We start from the raw sequence: 17,174 nt of genomic DNA on the forward strand, positions 1-17,174 counted from the left end.
TGTTTGAGTTTTCAGGCACGTTGTTCTGCTCCCTCAGCTGGGCGTACTCTTGGCTCCACGAAGCAGATTCTTAGACAAGCAGTTTCAGACTTTCCTAAAGTCTAAAGCAAGGGTATTCCCTCAAACCGTGCAGTTTTCTGACGTGGTTCTCCATTCTCCTGAGATGCTTTAAGATGTTTTGTTTGTTTGCCTCAGTCACTTGGGATTGGAAGGATAGCAATGCCTCTTGCAGTGACTCTGGTCTCGAAGGTGATCCATCAGCGGCAGCCCCACGAGTTTGCTTTCATCTGTTTTACTTTGGAGGCGGGTGACTCTGGGTGGCAGAATCCGGGGCGGGAGGGTGGGCATCGGGTGGCGACTGGAGCACCCTGCAGGTGTGGCAGGCCGGGTCGGGCAGGGATGCGGTGCAGCTGCAGCCCAGCGCCCGGATGCCCCGGAGGCCCGGCACCTGGGGTTGGCTTGCGTCCGCTTTCAAGCGCAAGCTCCCACCCAATTGCAGGTGGGGTCCGGGTCACCTGGAGGTCACAGCTTCCCCGAGGCCTGCCGCACGCCCTGTTCCTGGCGCTGGTCCTACGGCTGGGGACAAGCGGAGCTCCCCGCCTGCGGGCAGGTAGGCCAGTTCCGGTGGACCGGGTGAGGGCGGGGGTGGGCGTGCCGGGAGGGGTGCCAGGAGGGGCGCCGGGAGGGGCGCCCGCCCGCCTGGCCCGGTGCCTGGTGGACCCGGGTGGGCCTTGAGCGCCGTCTTGGGGACTGAGGACTTTCCAGGGGAACCATCCCCAGTCACTGGGCCCTCTGCGGGCCACTCAGTCTCGTCGACCAACCACTAGGTTTTGGGGGGTCCACGGTTGGCTCGGGGGTGGATATCCAGGTCTGGCAGGCCAGGACTTTGGGGGCAGTGGGGCCTTCTCAGCTGGCCTGCCTGGAGGCACCGTCTGCCCCCTTCCCCCCCCCATAGGTGCTGGGCGGTGGGCGGCTGGGTGGGGGGGTTCCGGAAGGAGTCTCTCTGCGGTCCCAGCACCCGCCTGCTCCTGGGACCTCGTGCCGCTGTCCTTGGAGCTTAAGGGGACGAGGGGGTGCGGTGGCCACGAGGTGCAGCTGTGTCCTCAAGGGAAGAGCGTACAGATTTTTATCAGTCCTGCCAAGTTACAGAGTTTGTAACTTGAGAGGACTGGCTTCCCCCACCCATGACTTGGGGGTGGGTCCAACAGGCTTGTGAAATGAGTCCGATGTTCTCATGAACTTTGTGATATTCTTCAGCTCAGGCAGATAATGTTTTGGCTAGCTCTTTTCTCTTTTCTCTCTTTAAAGCTTGATTATAAAAACAGCCATAGCAGTAAGTACCAGGATCTGCCAGGGAAACCCAAAGAGACCTGGGAGGTGTCCCAAACATTGGGACACCAGCAGAGCATCTGCTGCTTCTCCAGGGCTGTACTGGGATGATGTTCTTGTAACAGCAGTCCCTCCCTGGCCTCAGAGGGCACCACAGTTCTACCTTGGATGGCCAGTATCCTGTGGGGGCACAGCTGACCACACAGAACCCTGTGGAATGTTCTGTCTTTAAGGAAAACAGGTACCTGGCAAGCAGGACCAGTCATGAATTGGGCTAGGGGAGAGGGGGAGTGGACAGCCAGGTTCTAGAAAAGGTCTTGCTCTCAGTCTGCTCTGCACACTGCACACACAGAGATTAGCACTTATACTGTGCATTTGGAAAGGGCTAATTGCAGCTGGTCGCCAGCCTGGAACTGTGTCCCCAAGACGGCTCCCAGGAGTCCCTCTGTCTGTGTTCTGTCCTGAGTCAGAAAAAGGCCTTGGAGCATCTGTGGGTAGGGGTCACCCTCTCAGGTGTCCCCTCTGGAGGGAACATGGCTGCCAACATCTGTGGTCACAAAACTGTACTGGGGGTGTTTCCTGCTCACACTGATTGGAGCTGCAGTTTTAAAAAAAGGTGGCCCCAGAAAGGGTGTGGTGCTGCCTTGGTGGAGAAGAGTTGGCACAGCCGTGCGAGGATGTTCCTCTTTGAGAGGGTTCCAGCAGCCAGACCTCAGGGTGTCACTCAGCGTCATGTTGGGAACTGGCTTCCTGAGCACTGGAAGGGGAAGGGGCCTGGACCTTTAGAGCCGCTTGGCGGGGCCTCAGAGCTCAAGGTCTGTTCCTCACATCTTTGTGGGGGACCATTTAGCCCATGGTGCGGAGTTAATGAAGACAGTGGGGGCTGGGAAGGCTGAAATCCGCAGGGCACGTGGCAGGCTGGAAATTTAAGTCAGCGATGGAATGATAGTCCTGAGTCTGGTATCTGTGGAGCACGCCAAGCAGAATGGAAACTCAGACAAGATTTCTAGGTGATGGTCTTGAGACTGAATTCCTTCTTCCTATTTGCATGTATTACTTTACTTTAAATAGATTGGAAAGGAGGAAGGCTTTACATAGGGGACCAAGAACAGGCACTGCAACAAGAAAGCAGAGACAAGGTCCATTTGGAAGACAAGATTCCATTCTCAGGGATTGACAGAGATTTACAGATCAGAGGTATCGCCTAAAATGCCATGCAGAAAGAGAAAAGGAAGAGGAAGGTGCAGGTTAGGTCAGGGATGGCCTTCCTCTGCCCCAGGGCCGGCGCACGAAGTCTCTAGATGCAGAGCTCTGCCTTGGGAAGAGGGAGAAGACGATGGAGAGTTTCAATCCTTAGGTTTCTCCGCAGGCTGGAGAAACAAAGCTTGCCATCTCCTCTGATTTGGGGAGTAGCCGCTCCAGGTGGCAGGTTTTGTTGTTTTTCTTTTTAACTTTCCCCCCCCCCCAACTCTTTGAACCTGAGTGTAGGGGTTTCCCAGCACAGTGGAACTGTAACAAAGCCTTCACTGTGACGCAGGAGCTGTTGACCTGGTTGGCGCCAAGGTCTGCTTCTCACTGATTTCCTGCAATGAGTTGGGTCAAGGAAAGTTTTTCACTGATGCTTAATTTATTTTACGTGATCACGCTGCCTTCCTCCTTCTTTGGGAGTGCCGTTAACAAAATACTCCTTAGCACTTGCCCGAATGACATTCACTGCCCCAGTGTGAGAATATTCTCAGTTTCTTTGTATGGCCCTGGTTTGCCTGGTGAGAAGGATGTTTTGTTATTTCAGCAGCCTTCAAATAGGTAATAAATAAATTTCCACTGGGTTGGCACTTCCTCTCATTTCCTGAAGGAGGGGCTGATTGTTCTGACAGCTCCCTGGGGACACTTCAAGTTCTCCAAATGACTGAAGTGACCACTGCGTCATTCCCTTATGCGCCTTGTCACATAGAAATCCCAGGGAAGGTCATTTATAATATCAGCGTCAAGGCTGGGATTGTCTGCATTGGAGTCTCTCTGAAGTTAAAGAAACCACCAGATGAAGTTACCGCAGAAAATGGTAGAAGCAGCTTATAACCTGCTGAGATGCTCTTCTAGAATATGTGGCTTGCACAGCGTCATCTGTGGGAGAATAGGCATGGCTAGTTTTAAAGAGTGTGAGGACAATAGGACTTAGAACAGAAAGCGCAGATAGTTGTGCCTGATGCAGGACAAGCAACTATTCATCGAATAAGTCCTGCAAAGGTTATAGAGGTTCTGAAAGATGCCTCATTCCCTTCAGTGCAGAGTGCATATGAGGAAGAGAACAAAGGTGCGCAAACTCGAAATGTTTACGTGATTATGCAGAAGATTCTCTAAAAGCGTGGGGTGTGCAGAACTCCTTTGCTTCCAGGCCAGAAATGAGGAGCTGTAGTTTGACAGCAGCTAAATTGATGTTTCTTATAATTATAAGGCATTGCTCATTTTGTAAATGAACCCCACGTGGTTGATCCTAGCAACTCACTAAACTTTCCTGACACTTTCATTTCAGGGATTTGACCATATACTTAAGAAGTGATCAAGGTTTCACCAAAAAATTAAATATAAATTATCTTGAGGGTTCAGTGGATTTATTTAGAATGGATAACGTGTTGGAAATATTATTAATATGAGGTCGAGTACTCTGAATCAATGTGCTCTTCTAAGCTTTTCTTTGAGGAGAGGAACAATGGAAGAATAGTGCTAGGAAAAGGGCTTCTCACTACTCCCTTCCTGTCCAAAATATTAGCTGATTTGGTCAGTGAAATATTAGTCACTTAGAGAATGCTATATTTTTCTCCTTTTTCACTCCAATCCAAATGTTATTTTATTCCTTTTATATTACTAAATCAATGAAGGATATTCTAGAATATTTAGAAAATATAGATAAGTTAAAATGTCCTGAAACCCAATGTTATCAAACTTTAATTTTATCATGAAAATAAGCCCTAGTCCAATTACATCAAATTCTGCAGGTACTCATTGCAGTATAAAGCAGTGGCACATCCTTGGCCTATTAAATTTATCTGATGTGATATTATTGTCATGAATAATTTAACTATATAATTTATTCCAAATGTGGGGTTAGGAGTAAGACTGCCTGGGTCAGGCTGTTTTCTCAAGCACACAAAGGTGTGACCTTTGGCAAATCACTTTTCCGTTCTCCAGTTTCTTCATCTGATAAAATGTAAATAATAATACACCTACTTCATAGGGTTATTATAAAGATTATATGAATTATAATTGAAAGCACTTAAAATGGTGCCTACGTTATACTAAGAAGTCAATAAATTTAGTTTTATTGATAGTAATGACAGTAATGTGCAAGAAGATACTTGGTTTTAAAAAAAATACTTGGTTACTCAGTAACTATAAAAAACTGACTAAGATCTAATTCTTGCCTTCAATAAATGTATAGTGGTTAAGACACACAGATAAAAGAAAATAATATAAAGCTAAGAAAATAAGGAAAATTCCAAAGAGATTGACCTTACATTAGGTTTAAGGAATCATTAATTCAACACAGCATCCACTAATTCATTTCATTTTAATAAATAGATGATAATATAATTTTTAAATGAATATATGCTAGTTAATGGCAATGAAATATTTAATACTTAAAAACTGCTTAATGAGCTGGGATGCCCCTCAAATGATGATCTTTAATATAGATGAGTCTCAGGGATTTTAAAGATGAAGGTTTATAGACTTCTTTCATCAATTATATTTGCTTTCTTGATTTAGTTTGATGCCCAATCTTATATAATTCAGCATGTTTGTTTGTTTTTTTACAGTCCTTTCCCATATCAGTCAACAGATAAACTTGTTGAAAGTCTCCTATGTACTGACCATTATACATGCTCAAAAGTAGTGGATATACTTTTAAGTGTAACCACAAGGTGAGAACTCTCCCATTAGAGAAAATACCAAAAATTTTGATTATGCAGTAAAACAACTCAGCAGCCAAAAACGTATGTACTTAAAAAATGGGGGAAATATTCTAAATGTTTAACGCTAAAACAAGGCTAGAATCCTAAATATATTTTTAAAAGCTCTTTCAATTCAATAAGGAAAAATATTCAGAGTGAAAAAAGCGGGATGAACGTAGGACAGTTGACAATTTTAGAAATACAACCATTGAATGTGTACGCTATGTTCAATATTGTTAATAATAAGAGCCAGTTTAACTGGCATTTTTCATCGGTCACATTTGCAAATACTAATAACTAGTGTTGGTGAAAGTGCTGGCTGATGAAACCATAAATTAATACAACCCATTTAAAAAAATATTTCTTAGGAATGTTCCTATTAAAATATCAGTGTATACAAGTACTATCTACAAGAAAATTCTTTGGAGAATTTTATAACAGGGAAAATATGTTTGTTGAGTAAATGAAGTACTTAAGAAATGAAGTGAGATAAATATTTACTTGTACAGAAGGATGCTCAAAGTTGTTCACATCCCACTTTTAGGGCTAAAACACTCAATCCCCCAGGTGTTGCAGGAATGCTTTTTGGCTACTTATGGTTCACAGCTGAGTTCCTCCCCAGGACGTGCTGTCCGTTGAAGGTAACTGCGTCATCTAAGGTGACACACTCTGCTGGGGGTGGCTGGCATCTTGGACTCATCAGGAGAGGCATAAAAAGGCCCAGTTTCTTGTTTCATTTCTGGGCCACGCGGTGGGACAGTCCCAACTCTAGAACTCCTGATGGGATTGTCAGAGACTTTGACAAGGCCGCATGCTGTTTTCACTTCTCCCAGTCCTGCTTCCTTCATCCCCTCACAGGTATTGTTCTCAGTAACTGCCTCAGTAGACAAATCCCCATCTCAAAGTCTGTTTCTCAGACCTAAAACCATGCCAGAGATGGGCTGAAGAGAAAACCAGCGATCTTCTGGCAAATGTTTTTACAACCGATTTTCTGGGAGTGGGTGGGTGGGGGTGGGGAACAACTTAATTTGTAGCATTAGTCAACTTCCATGGTGTAAATACTCGCACCTCGGAAGATTTCAAGCTACTGACTTGAACTTACTGAGTGCAGAGTCCAGAAGAGAAGCACACAGTCCCTGCTCAAGAGATAGGGTGGGCCACCTCCAGCTCTCGGCTGGAAGCAGCAGCCTCCAAAGCAAGCTTGGGAACTTGATTACTCACCACGAACGGGATGTGGGCAATGATGACTCCATCCAGTTGGTAGGTGAAGTGCTCACGGCTCCAGGCCTGTTGCAGCCCTGCAGTTATCACAGTTCTCCCCTGGCGAACTGGGATGGAACGTGGGTGGAAAGCACTGGACAGCTGGATGCAGCAGGGCTGTATCACAGGTGTTTGAATGACTGGGGCAAGTAGTGTTTGTAAGAACAGTGGAATTGGACGGCTACTCTTGATTCCCACGGATGGACTGGAGAAAGAAAATGAGAAACTAAAGGGTCCTAATCCCCAGTTTAAGTAGAAGTGTAACTGAGCACCTCCCTGCCTGCATATAAAGAGACCTTCGCCTCCTGCATCCAAAGAGCAGTAAAAGCCCAAGTATAAGTCCAAGGATTGTTTATATTATGACTGTTCTATGGTGACCTTTGAGCTTCCATGGCAGAGATAAGCAGTCATGAAGAGGGGTCCCCATCCTGGCTAGGGCAGTTGAGCTGTTTATCAGGACGAGTTAAGGCTGATGCGATACCACGTAGGCACCAGGTGATCTGCCAGGACATCTTTGGTGGTCCCTCCTTGCCTGATTTTGATTGTAAATAGAGAAGTGCTACACTACCACCCGAGAAAGTCGTGGAATTCAGAAGCATAATTCCCTCAAGGATGAGGTTTGCGTCACCCCACCAGATAAGCCACCTAGTTGAGTGCGGATACTAGTCCAGGGTGACAGAATCTAGAATGAGTAGTACAGAAGGAGTTAGTGGGTATCAGTAGTGGCCCTAGGTACAGCAGAAGGGGCTGGAGTTTGTTCTACTAACCTTCCACCTGTTGATTTCCCCCCAAAAAGACCAATCAGATTCCAGGAGTTATTCTGAGATAGCTTACTATAGGAAGCCAATCAGATTCCAGAAGCAGTTATTCTGAGATAACTTACTGTAGGGGTGAACTTACTATAGGAAGCAAATGAATTTGGTTGGACCATAGTATGCTGGAGTAGAGTCTGGTGGAAGGCCCAGATGCTGCAGTACTGATCTTCATTCCCCCAGAAGCTTCAGGAATCCGAGTTGCCTGCTGATAACTCATAATGAGTTCCTCCCCAGTAATTGGCCTTAGCGGAAGGAAGCTGCCTTGCCCAGTATATACTTCTTTCTTGGGTGCATTCTGCATGTAATAGCTGCTCACTAGGGGGTCATAGGGCTTAGCCCTCTTGCCTTAATCTGAGATAATTCTGTAGGACCATTTTTCTCCACAGCTGCCATGGTGTCGGTTGAATCTTTTCTTCCAAATGCATCACAGACCAGTCCTGCTTCCCTCATTCCCTCATAGCTGCCATTCTGAGAGCCCTCTCCAATAAACTTCCCACACTCAAATCTGCACCTCAAAACCTGACCTAACACACGAGTTAAGAAAATATAGTAAAATTTCTGGAATCATGCAACCTAGGAAGTTCAGCCAATTTAGTAAATCTAAATTGGTTCTAAGACCTTAAAGGAGTTAAGTTCAATATTTAAAGAAAAGGCGGGGGTGGAGGGAGCTGATAAATGCATGGGTAGTGGAGGGAACCTTGTGGAAACACTCTAATGATTGCTTTTGTGTCCTGTGAGCTAGGAGGCTGACAGGACTGGGGAGGGAGTTGCAGAGGTTTGAAGATGGAGGAGAAGAAATAAAATAGTTGTCTAGGAAACTGAGGGGTACATGTGTACAGATGCAGAATACACCATTGGGGGTAAGCAGGAGTGGAATTTTGTCAAGAGAACATAATGAGGAACAAGGGATTAATCCTCTTTCTTATCTCTGCTCATGAAGCTAATTGTAAAATTCTGCTTTTGTGATATATTCATACTAATTGAAATTTAAATTGTCATAATGGACATAATCTTTCACGATAGGTGACTGGGTTAATGGAGAGTGGAGCTGAAACTCAGAATTCTGGAGGACATAAACTGGAAGGCTCTCAGAGTAGGATACATTAAGTTGAGATAATCTAAGGATTACGGACATGTATAATGACACAGCCAAGGATATGACAATGGGAGTGAGAAGATGAATGGGATGGAGTGTGATATTCATTATTCATTTACTAATAAACATTTATTGTAGACAAGATCAAGGAATTGAGTAGACAAAGCATTAAATCTGCATGAATACTGGGGTTGGATATAGGGTTAGAAAGAGTGAGAGGCATCCTAGAAATATAAAGACATACAAATCTTTGACGAAAGTTTTTCCTAGCTTTATCAAGATATATAATTGACATATAACATCATTTAAGGTGTACAATAAGATGATGCCATATACATACATATTGTGAGATGATTCTCACAGTAAGTTAATACATCCTCTCCCTCTTTTTGTGTGGTGAAAACTTTTAAGACTTAGTCTCTTAGCAAATTTCAAATACAAAATAGTGTCATTAACTATAGTCACCATGATCTACATAACATCTCCAGAACTTATTCTATAACTGAAATTTTGTAACCCTTTGTTGACCTACACCCATGTCCACCACCTCCAGCAACCACCAGTGTCTTTGGTTTCTGTGAGTTCATTTTTAGATTCCACCTAGGATATCATATACTATTTGTCTTGCTCTGTCTGACTTGTTTGACTTAGCGTAATGTCCTGAAGGTTCATGCATGTTGTTGCAGATGCAGGGTTTTCTTCTTCTTTATGACTGAATCATACATATTCCATTGTATATGTATACATCTTTATCCATTGGTCCATCACTGGACACTTACATTGTTTCCATGTCTTGGCTATTATAAAAAATACTGCAATGAACACTGAGAGGCAGATATTTCCTTGAGACTATTTCATTCCCTTTGAATACACATACACACACACACATAAATACAGAAGTGGAACTGCTGGATCATATGGTAGTTCTAGTTTTAACTTTCTGAGAATCATCCATCCTGTTTTCCATAGTGGTTTTCAATTCACATTCCCACCAATAGTGTACAATGGTTTCCTTTTCTCCACATCCTTACTAGTGTTTATCTCTTCTTAATAGTTCTTGTATCAGAACTGAGCTGATACCGCTTTGTGGTTTGGATTGGCGCGTCTCTGATGATTAGTGAAGTTGAGCACCTTTTTGAGTTCCAGTTGGCTTTCTGTATGTCTTTGGAAAGATCTCTATTCAGGTCCTTCACCCACTTTTTAAATGGGATTATTCCTTTTTTGTTACTGAGTTGTATGGGTTTCTTTTATATTTTGGGATATTAACCTTTTATCAGATATATGGTCCCAAATATTTTCCTTTTTCATTGGATTGTTTCCTTTGTGTAAAGTGTTTAGAATGATGTAGTTCCACATGTTAATTTTGGGGTTTTGTTGCTTGTGCTTTTGGTGTTCTATCCAAAAATTCATTGCCAAGACCTGTTTCAGGGAGCTTGTTCCTTATGTTTTCATCTAGGAGTTTGACAAGTCCAGATCTTACAGCTCAACATAGTTTATGTGATATAAGGATAGTGGCCCAGTTTCACGATCTTTCGTGCGTGGCTGTCTGGTTTTCCAAACACCATTTACTGAAGAAATTGTCTTTTCTCCATTGAGTATTTAGTTGGCCATATATACATGGGGTTCTTTCTGGGCTCTGTATTCTGCTCCATTTGTCTTTGTTTTTATGCCAGTAGTCTTGTCTTGATTACTGCAGCTTTGCAGTACAGTTTGAAATCAGGAAGTGTGATGCCTCTAGCTTTGTTATTTATCAAGATTACTTTGGCTACTTGGGTTCTTTTGTGGTACCATATACATTTAGGGTTTTTTTTCTAATTTTCTATGAAAAATGACATCATAATCTTGATCCAAGTACCTATAGCATAAAATGTTACCTTAGACAATGCCTTTTCAGACTTCGTATACTAAATACCAGATACTATCCAATGAATTGCTCTTCTCACCATTTAGAATATTTTTGTTCTTGTAACCAGTTTTCTTTTAGTTTTCAACAGCTATTGCTTTTATGATGTGAGAACCTCCTAAGTAAAAATACATGGATTAAAATTGTATTCTCATCTGGAATCCAAGTAATTGTTTGAGTCCCAGCGTGCAGCTCAGCATTTTCATTCCCCAAGGACAGTTCTCCAGATGACTTTTACCTTGATAACTGAGTTGACATAGTCTGATGATAATGATAACCACAAACTAAAAAAACTGTGGGAAAAGTCACTTAGTTCAGGCACATGATGCAGAAGCATTCCTCCTATCATATGGCTTTCTCCTTTCCCATCCAAAAAAAAAAAAGAGAGAGAGAGAGAGAGAATGATCATTTTTGGAGTAGTCTGCCAACAGTGTTCTGCTCTTAAGTAAATTTTAGGTACTTGGAAATACACCAACATATGGAGTTACTATACATGTTTAGCTTGCTTTTAATCACAAGAATACTATGTAATAGTGTTTTCTACATGTAAATTTCCAATTGTGCTTTCTCATGTAAATTTTCCAATAGTAGTTTAAACTTGGGGCTAGCAGTGTGTTATAAAATCACAAATAATGTGAAGTTTTCTGCTTATGCCTTTGAAATAACACCATTTAAAAAGCACACCATAGGACTCTACCTCTGGAAAGAAGATCTGTTTCTCCCTATTTCTCTCTGTAAGGACAACTAAAAATTATAGCCCACATATATAAAACAAACTCAAAAAAGTGGAGAAAAGATGGAAGACTGGCTAGGAAACTTGGGGCCCAAGGATTAACACAGGAGTGTCTTCCTTGGGTTTTCTTTTAGCCTCCTATATCCCAGACATGGAGATGAAGAAGTTGGCAGTCTAGACCCACCAGCAGGTACAGATAAAACAGCAACAACACCTTGATGAAAGTCTCCTCTCTCTAGCCAAAGGACCAGGAAAGGGGCAGCTTAGCAAGAAACCTTTTAGACAATAACTGCTCTACTCTAGCCAAAGACCACAGAAAAAGTTGTGGCCTCACTCCCCCTCTATGCCAATAAAGGTTGAGTGGGTAGCCCACACCAGCAGTCTCCTCAGACTGTAATGAGATACCCTAACCCACCTGCCAGGATCAAGTAAGGAGCTGGGACTTTGACTTCTGCCAGGTGGTAATGTTGCACACCCCCTCCACAGTACCTGTGGTGATGATGGAGGGTCCATGGCTTCCAATACCTATCTCTGAGTTTTGAGGCATCCCTCTTACTCCCTGCTGAGGTGATCACAGTGGAGGATTTCCACCCTAGCCCAGGGGCAATGAGTCACCATTCCATGGTGTCAGTGGAGGACAAATGGGGAGCGGTAAAGAAGGAATTCCTATCCCTTTCATTCAGGGTGCTATCAGAGGAGACCTAGAGGAACAACAAGGAACCTCTATCCCCCACCGCCCCCACCATGGGCCCCATTGTCAAAAGAAGCCAAGGGGGGGAACCTAGATTTCTAGCCCTATCTGGCAGTAACAAGGTAATAGTCCCCATTTCCCCCACTGAAGCTATGTCAGAGGGAACAAGGAACATACAAGGTGTAAATAAGATCCAGAGTCTCATAACTGAATACACAAATTGTTCAGATTTTAACTGAAAATTACTTGTCATAACAAGATCTGGGAAAATTAAAATTTCAATAAAAAAGACAAGTACACACCAATATTGAGACGGTAGAAATGTTAGAATAGTCTGACTAATACTTAATGCAGCCACCATAAAAATGCTTCAGTGAACAAGTATGAACATACTTGAAATTTTTAAAAAAGAGAGCCTCAACACAAAGTATCAGCAAATAGAAGATATGAAGAAGGATCAAATGGAAGTTGTAGAATTAAATATAAAAAGTGAAATTTAAGGCTCAGTAGATGGGATTAAGAGCAGAATAGGGAAGACAGGGAAAATAGTGAACTAGAAGACAGAAGAGGAAAAACTACCCCATCTGAAAAAAAAAACAGAAAATAGACTTGAAAAGGAAGATGAACCGAATTTAAGGGATTCTAGAGACTAAAACAAGATAGCTAACGTTTGTATCTTAGAAGTTTTGGAAGGACAGAAGAGGGAGGGGACTGAAGAGAACTTGAACAAATAAAGTTGAAAACATTTTAAATCTAGAAAAAGCTATAAGGAATAAGCTAGTGGAACTATGCTACCCAATTTCAAGGCATCTTGTGAAGTTATAGTAATCAGGCCTGTTGAATCGGTGGAACCCCAGATACACAGATCAATGGAACAGAATAGAGATACCAGAAATAGACCCAGACAAATAAGTCCAACTGATTTCTGACAAAGGTACAAAAGCAATTCAATAGAAGAGGAATAGACTTGTCGACACATGCCCCCGGAGCAATTGGACATTCATGGGGAAAATAACGATTCTCTGTCTAAACCTCACACCTACGGAAGAATTAACTCAAAATAAAATAAGGACTTAGTGGAAAAGATAAAATTATAAAACTTTTAGGGAAAAAAAAAGGGATAAAATCTTCGGGATGTAGGGCTAGGCAAAGAATTCTTAGATTTGACACCCAAAGTGGAATCCATAAAAGGGAAATTTGATAAATTGAACTTCATCAAAATTGCCCCATGAAAGCAACATGAAGAGAAGTGAAAGAGGAGCCAAAGACAGAGAGAAAATATCTGCAAACCGTGTATCTGACAAAGGACTTCTATCTAGAATATATAAAGGGCTCTCAGCTCTCAACAGAAAAAAAAAAAAAAGCGTGAAGACGCTGACAAGTGGACATGAATGGCAAAGAAGCCCTTGAGAAGACAATTCAGCATCATTTGCCATTAAAATGAAATGACACTACACACCTGTCAGAATGGCTTAGATTTAAAAAAATATATGACCACACCAAATACTGGAAAGGATACAGAGAGCCTGAACCAGTTATACATTGTTGTATGGGATGTAAAATAGGAGAGGCATTCCGGAAAACAACTTGGCATCCCCTTCAAACACAAAACATGTTACTACATGCAACCAAGCTACAGGACTTCAGAGCACTTACCTCAGAGATATGAAAACTTATGTTCACACCAAAACCCTGTACACCAATCTTCACTGCAGTTTTATTCATAATAGCCCAAAAGTGGAAGCAGCGCAGATGTCCTTCAGTGAGTGAGTGGTTAAACACACTGTAGTACATTCATGCCACGGAAGAGCACTGAGCAATGAAAAAGAAGGAACCAATGACACACGAAAACTTGTATGTATCTCCAGAGAATTATCCAGAATGGAAAAAGCCAGTCCTGAAGGGTGACATGCTAAATGATCCCATGTATCTAACTTTTTCTTTAAAAGGCAATATTATAGAAGTGGAGAATGGATTAGTAGTTGCTGGCGGTTACGGATGGGCAGTGTGAGGGAAAGGCGGGGATGATGAGAACCAAAGGGAAGTAGGCATGGACATAAAAGGGCAGCATGAGGAATCCCTGAGGTGATGGAAATGTTCTGTATCTCTGTTGTATCAATGTCAGTATCCTGGTTGTGATGCATTTACTTTTGGAGAAAACTGGTGAAGGGTACGTAGGACCTGTTTGCGTTATTTCTTACAATTGCATGTGAATTCAAAAATAAAATGTTATAAACAAAGTATAATTAGTCGTTGTTGTTATTCGTCACATTTCCTGGCTACCCAGCTCAGTGTTCAGTACTTCTCCTCACTTAAGGGAATTTCCCACTTCATGAATCTTGTCTCCTCAAACAGAACAAAGAAAGTTTCTCAAACTTCTTTTTTTCTATTTTTATTGTTTTTTAAAATTCTAGTATAGTTAACATACAGTGTTATATTAATTTCAGGCGTACAATATAGCGATTCAATAATTCTGTACATTACTTGGTGCTCATTACCGTGAGCGCACTCTTTAATCCCCACCCCCGACTTCACCCATCCCAGTCCCTTCTGCTAACCGTCAGTTTGTTCTCTGTAGTTAAGACTGTTTCTTGGTTTGCTTTTTTATCCTTTGCTTGCTTTGTTTTTTAAATTCCATGAGTGAAATCATAGGGTATTTGTCTTCCCTGACTTATTTCACTTAGCATTATATTCTCCAGCTCCATCCATACTCTTGCAGATGGCAAGATTTCATTCCTTTTTATAGCTGAATAATAGTCCATTGTGGTATATATATATATATATCACATCTTCATTATCTACTCCTCTATGGATGGACACTTGGGCTGCTTCCATAATGTGGCTATTGTAAATAATGCTGCAATAAACATAAGGATGCATGTATCGCGTTGAATTAGCGCTTTTGTATTTTTTTGGGTGAATACCCAGTAGTGTGATTGCCGGATCATAGGGTAGTTCTCTTTTTAACTTTTTCCTTTCTCAAACTTATTAGCACAATCACGGGCATAACCTGCATGAGACTTTACAGAGGAACTGAACAACTTAAAAAGGTTCATACACACTTCCTTTTGCTTGTGGGGATAAGGATAGAGTTTGGGAAAGGGACATTTGGCTTTCAGGGTAATGATTATATAGTCAGGGTTCTTTTTTTTTTTTTTTTAAGATTTTATTTATTTATTTGACAGAGAGAGAGAGAGACAGCCAGCGAGAGAGGGAACACAAGCAGGGGGAGTGGGAGAGGAAGAAGCAGGCTCCCAGCAGAGCAGGGAGCCTGATGCAGGGCTCGATCCCAGAACGCTGGGATCACGCCCTGAGCCGAAGACAGACGCTTAACAACTGAGCCACCCAGGCACCCCTGTAGTCAGGGTTCTGACACAAAGTTGGCATTGGCACATTTGAGAGAGGCAGCAAACTCATTTCATTTGAGAGTTAACATATCTGGAGTCTGGGGACAGTGATTGTAGCTGTTTAACTCATATGGCTGTTCTAAGGCATCATGGTATTAGAGGCTGAGACTCAGGACTGGATTTCTTCTCCTTCTAACAATTGTGCGAACTGCTTAATGGAGTCTGGGGCCAGCTCATGTCTCCTTAAGAAAGCGAGAAAGCCAACGGTAACTCCTCTCTTCCCAACTTGGCATTCACAGCTATGGTACATCTGACCAATGAAGAAAGAAAAATTTCAAATTTCAAATTTTATTTTAACTGTCTCCAGAACAAAATCTCAATAGTCACACTGCATATATACCTAAAATCACCATTACATATAAAAGAAGTCCAAAAATATTTTTATTCTTTTTCCTCTAAAAAATTGGGTAAAAGCCACATGAGGTGAAACAGAACAAAATGGCTGCTCATCTATTTGGCAAATCCACTGGGGTTTAACAAGACCCATTTCTTCCTGAATCATCGGCATGTTTCCAAAGCGTATTTGAAGCCTTTCCTTAAAAGGTCATCATGTATAAAATTTAATGTGGTTTCTCAAGCTGCTAAGTAATATCTGACGTGTTCTGATACATTATTTTCTCAGAATTCAAGATAATACTTGCTCATGGATGCTCTCACACTAGCAATCCCAGAAAACTTTTTATTATTGGGAATTTTAATGTAACCACAGATAAAATAATCGTTACATTTGTATGTGTTGGAGATCTTACCAGTGATGTTATATGAAACACAGAAGAAAAGATTTAGGACCTTGAGTTTTTTTCCTTTTTTCCTTTTTTTTTAATAGAATAAGAATTCATTCTAGTAACAGTGAAGGGAAGAGAAAAAGATCAGTTGGGTGAGTTTCTTAGGCAAAAATTCATCATTAAAATCTTTTTTTTTTTCTCATCACTGACATTTTTTTGCCCTTCTTCAGGAAAATGAACTGTATAAGTGTATTACATATGCTGATCACATTTACGGGTAGTTGGAAACTTGAGAATTTTTTGCCATCTCATTTGCCTAAATTGAACTGCATATTCCTTTATTTTCTGTAAAAATTGATATAAGTCGATTTATCACTCTTATTTATTTATTATATTTGGGGGGGCTTTATTTTATTTTTTTATTATGTTCAGTTGGCCAACATACAGTGCATCATTAGTTTTTGATGTAGTGTTCAATGATTCATTAGCTGTGTATAACACCCAGTGCTCATCACAGCATGCTCCCTTTTAAAGATTTTATTTATTTATTTGACACAGAGAGAAAGAGCACAAGCAGGGGGAGCAGCAGGCAGATGGAGAGAAAGAAACAGGCTCCCCACTGAGAAGGGAGCTCTCGCAGGGCTCATTCCCAGGACCCTCTGATCATGACCTGAGCCAAAGGCAGATGCTTAACCGACTGAGCCACCCAGGTGCCTCTTGTGGGGGGAGGGGTTAAAGATGGTATCAGGAAACTCCACTGAGCTAAAAAATGCCTAAAATTTGGCCCCACAATTTTGTCTAGCAAACAGTATTATTACACTGTTTCTCTAATTATTTTATTCCTCATCCTGAAAGTTGACTTGGGGGCATTCATTAGTGCACACTTTCTCTCTTTCACCTTCATACACTTACCAAACTTAGGCCTTTTTCAAGTCCTATTTTCTTAGACAGATGGAGTTACATAGAAATATCTATAAAATGTGTACAAAAGATTCCCAAAATATTACTCTTCCATAGCTACCAAAACACTGAGCTTTCATGCTCTTGTACGTTCATTCTTCCATGGCAGAGAAATCCACTCTTAAAAATTGATGATTAGGGAAAAGCCTATAACTTACAAAATAACCTCGAAGTGGTATTTTTATCTTAGTCCTGTTGAATTTTCATTTAAAAGTAGATTTATGAACAATGGCTTTGGCGCATATGAAGAACAAATGATCACTTTCAACAAACCGCCTGAGGCCACACGGTATTCTGGAGAGAAA

The sequence above is a fragment of the Ursus arctos genome, unplaced genomic scaffold, assembly GCF_023065955.2.
Source record: "Ursus arctos isolate Adak ecotype North America unplaced genomic scaffold, UrsArc2.0 scaffold_27, whole genome shotgun sequence".
Lineage (NCBI taxonomy): Eukaryota > Metazoa > Chordata > Mammalia > Carnivora > Ursidae > Ursus > Ursus arctos.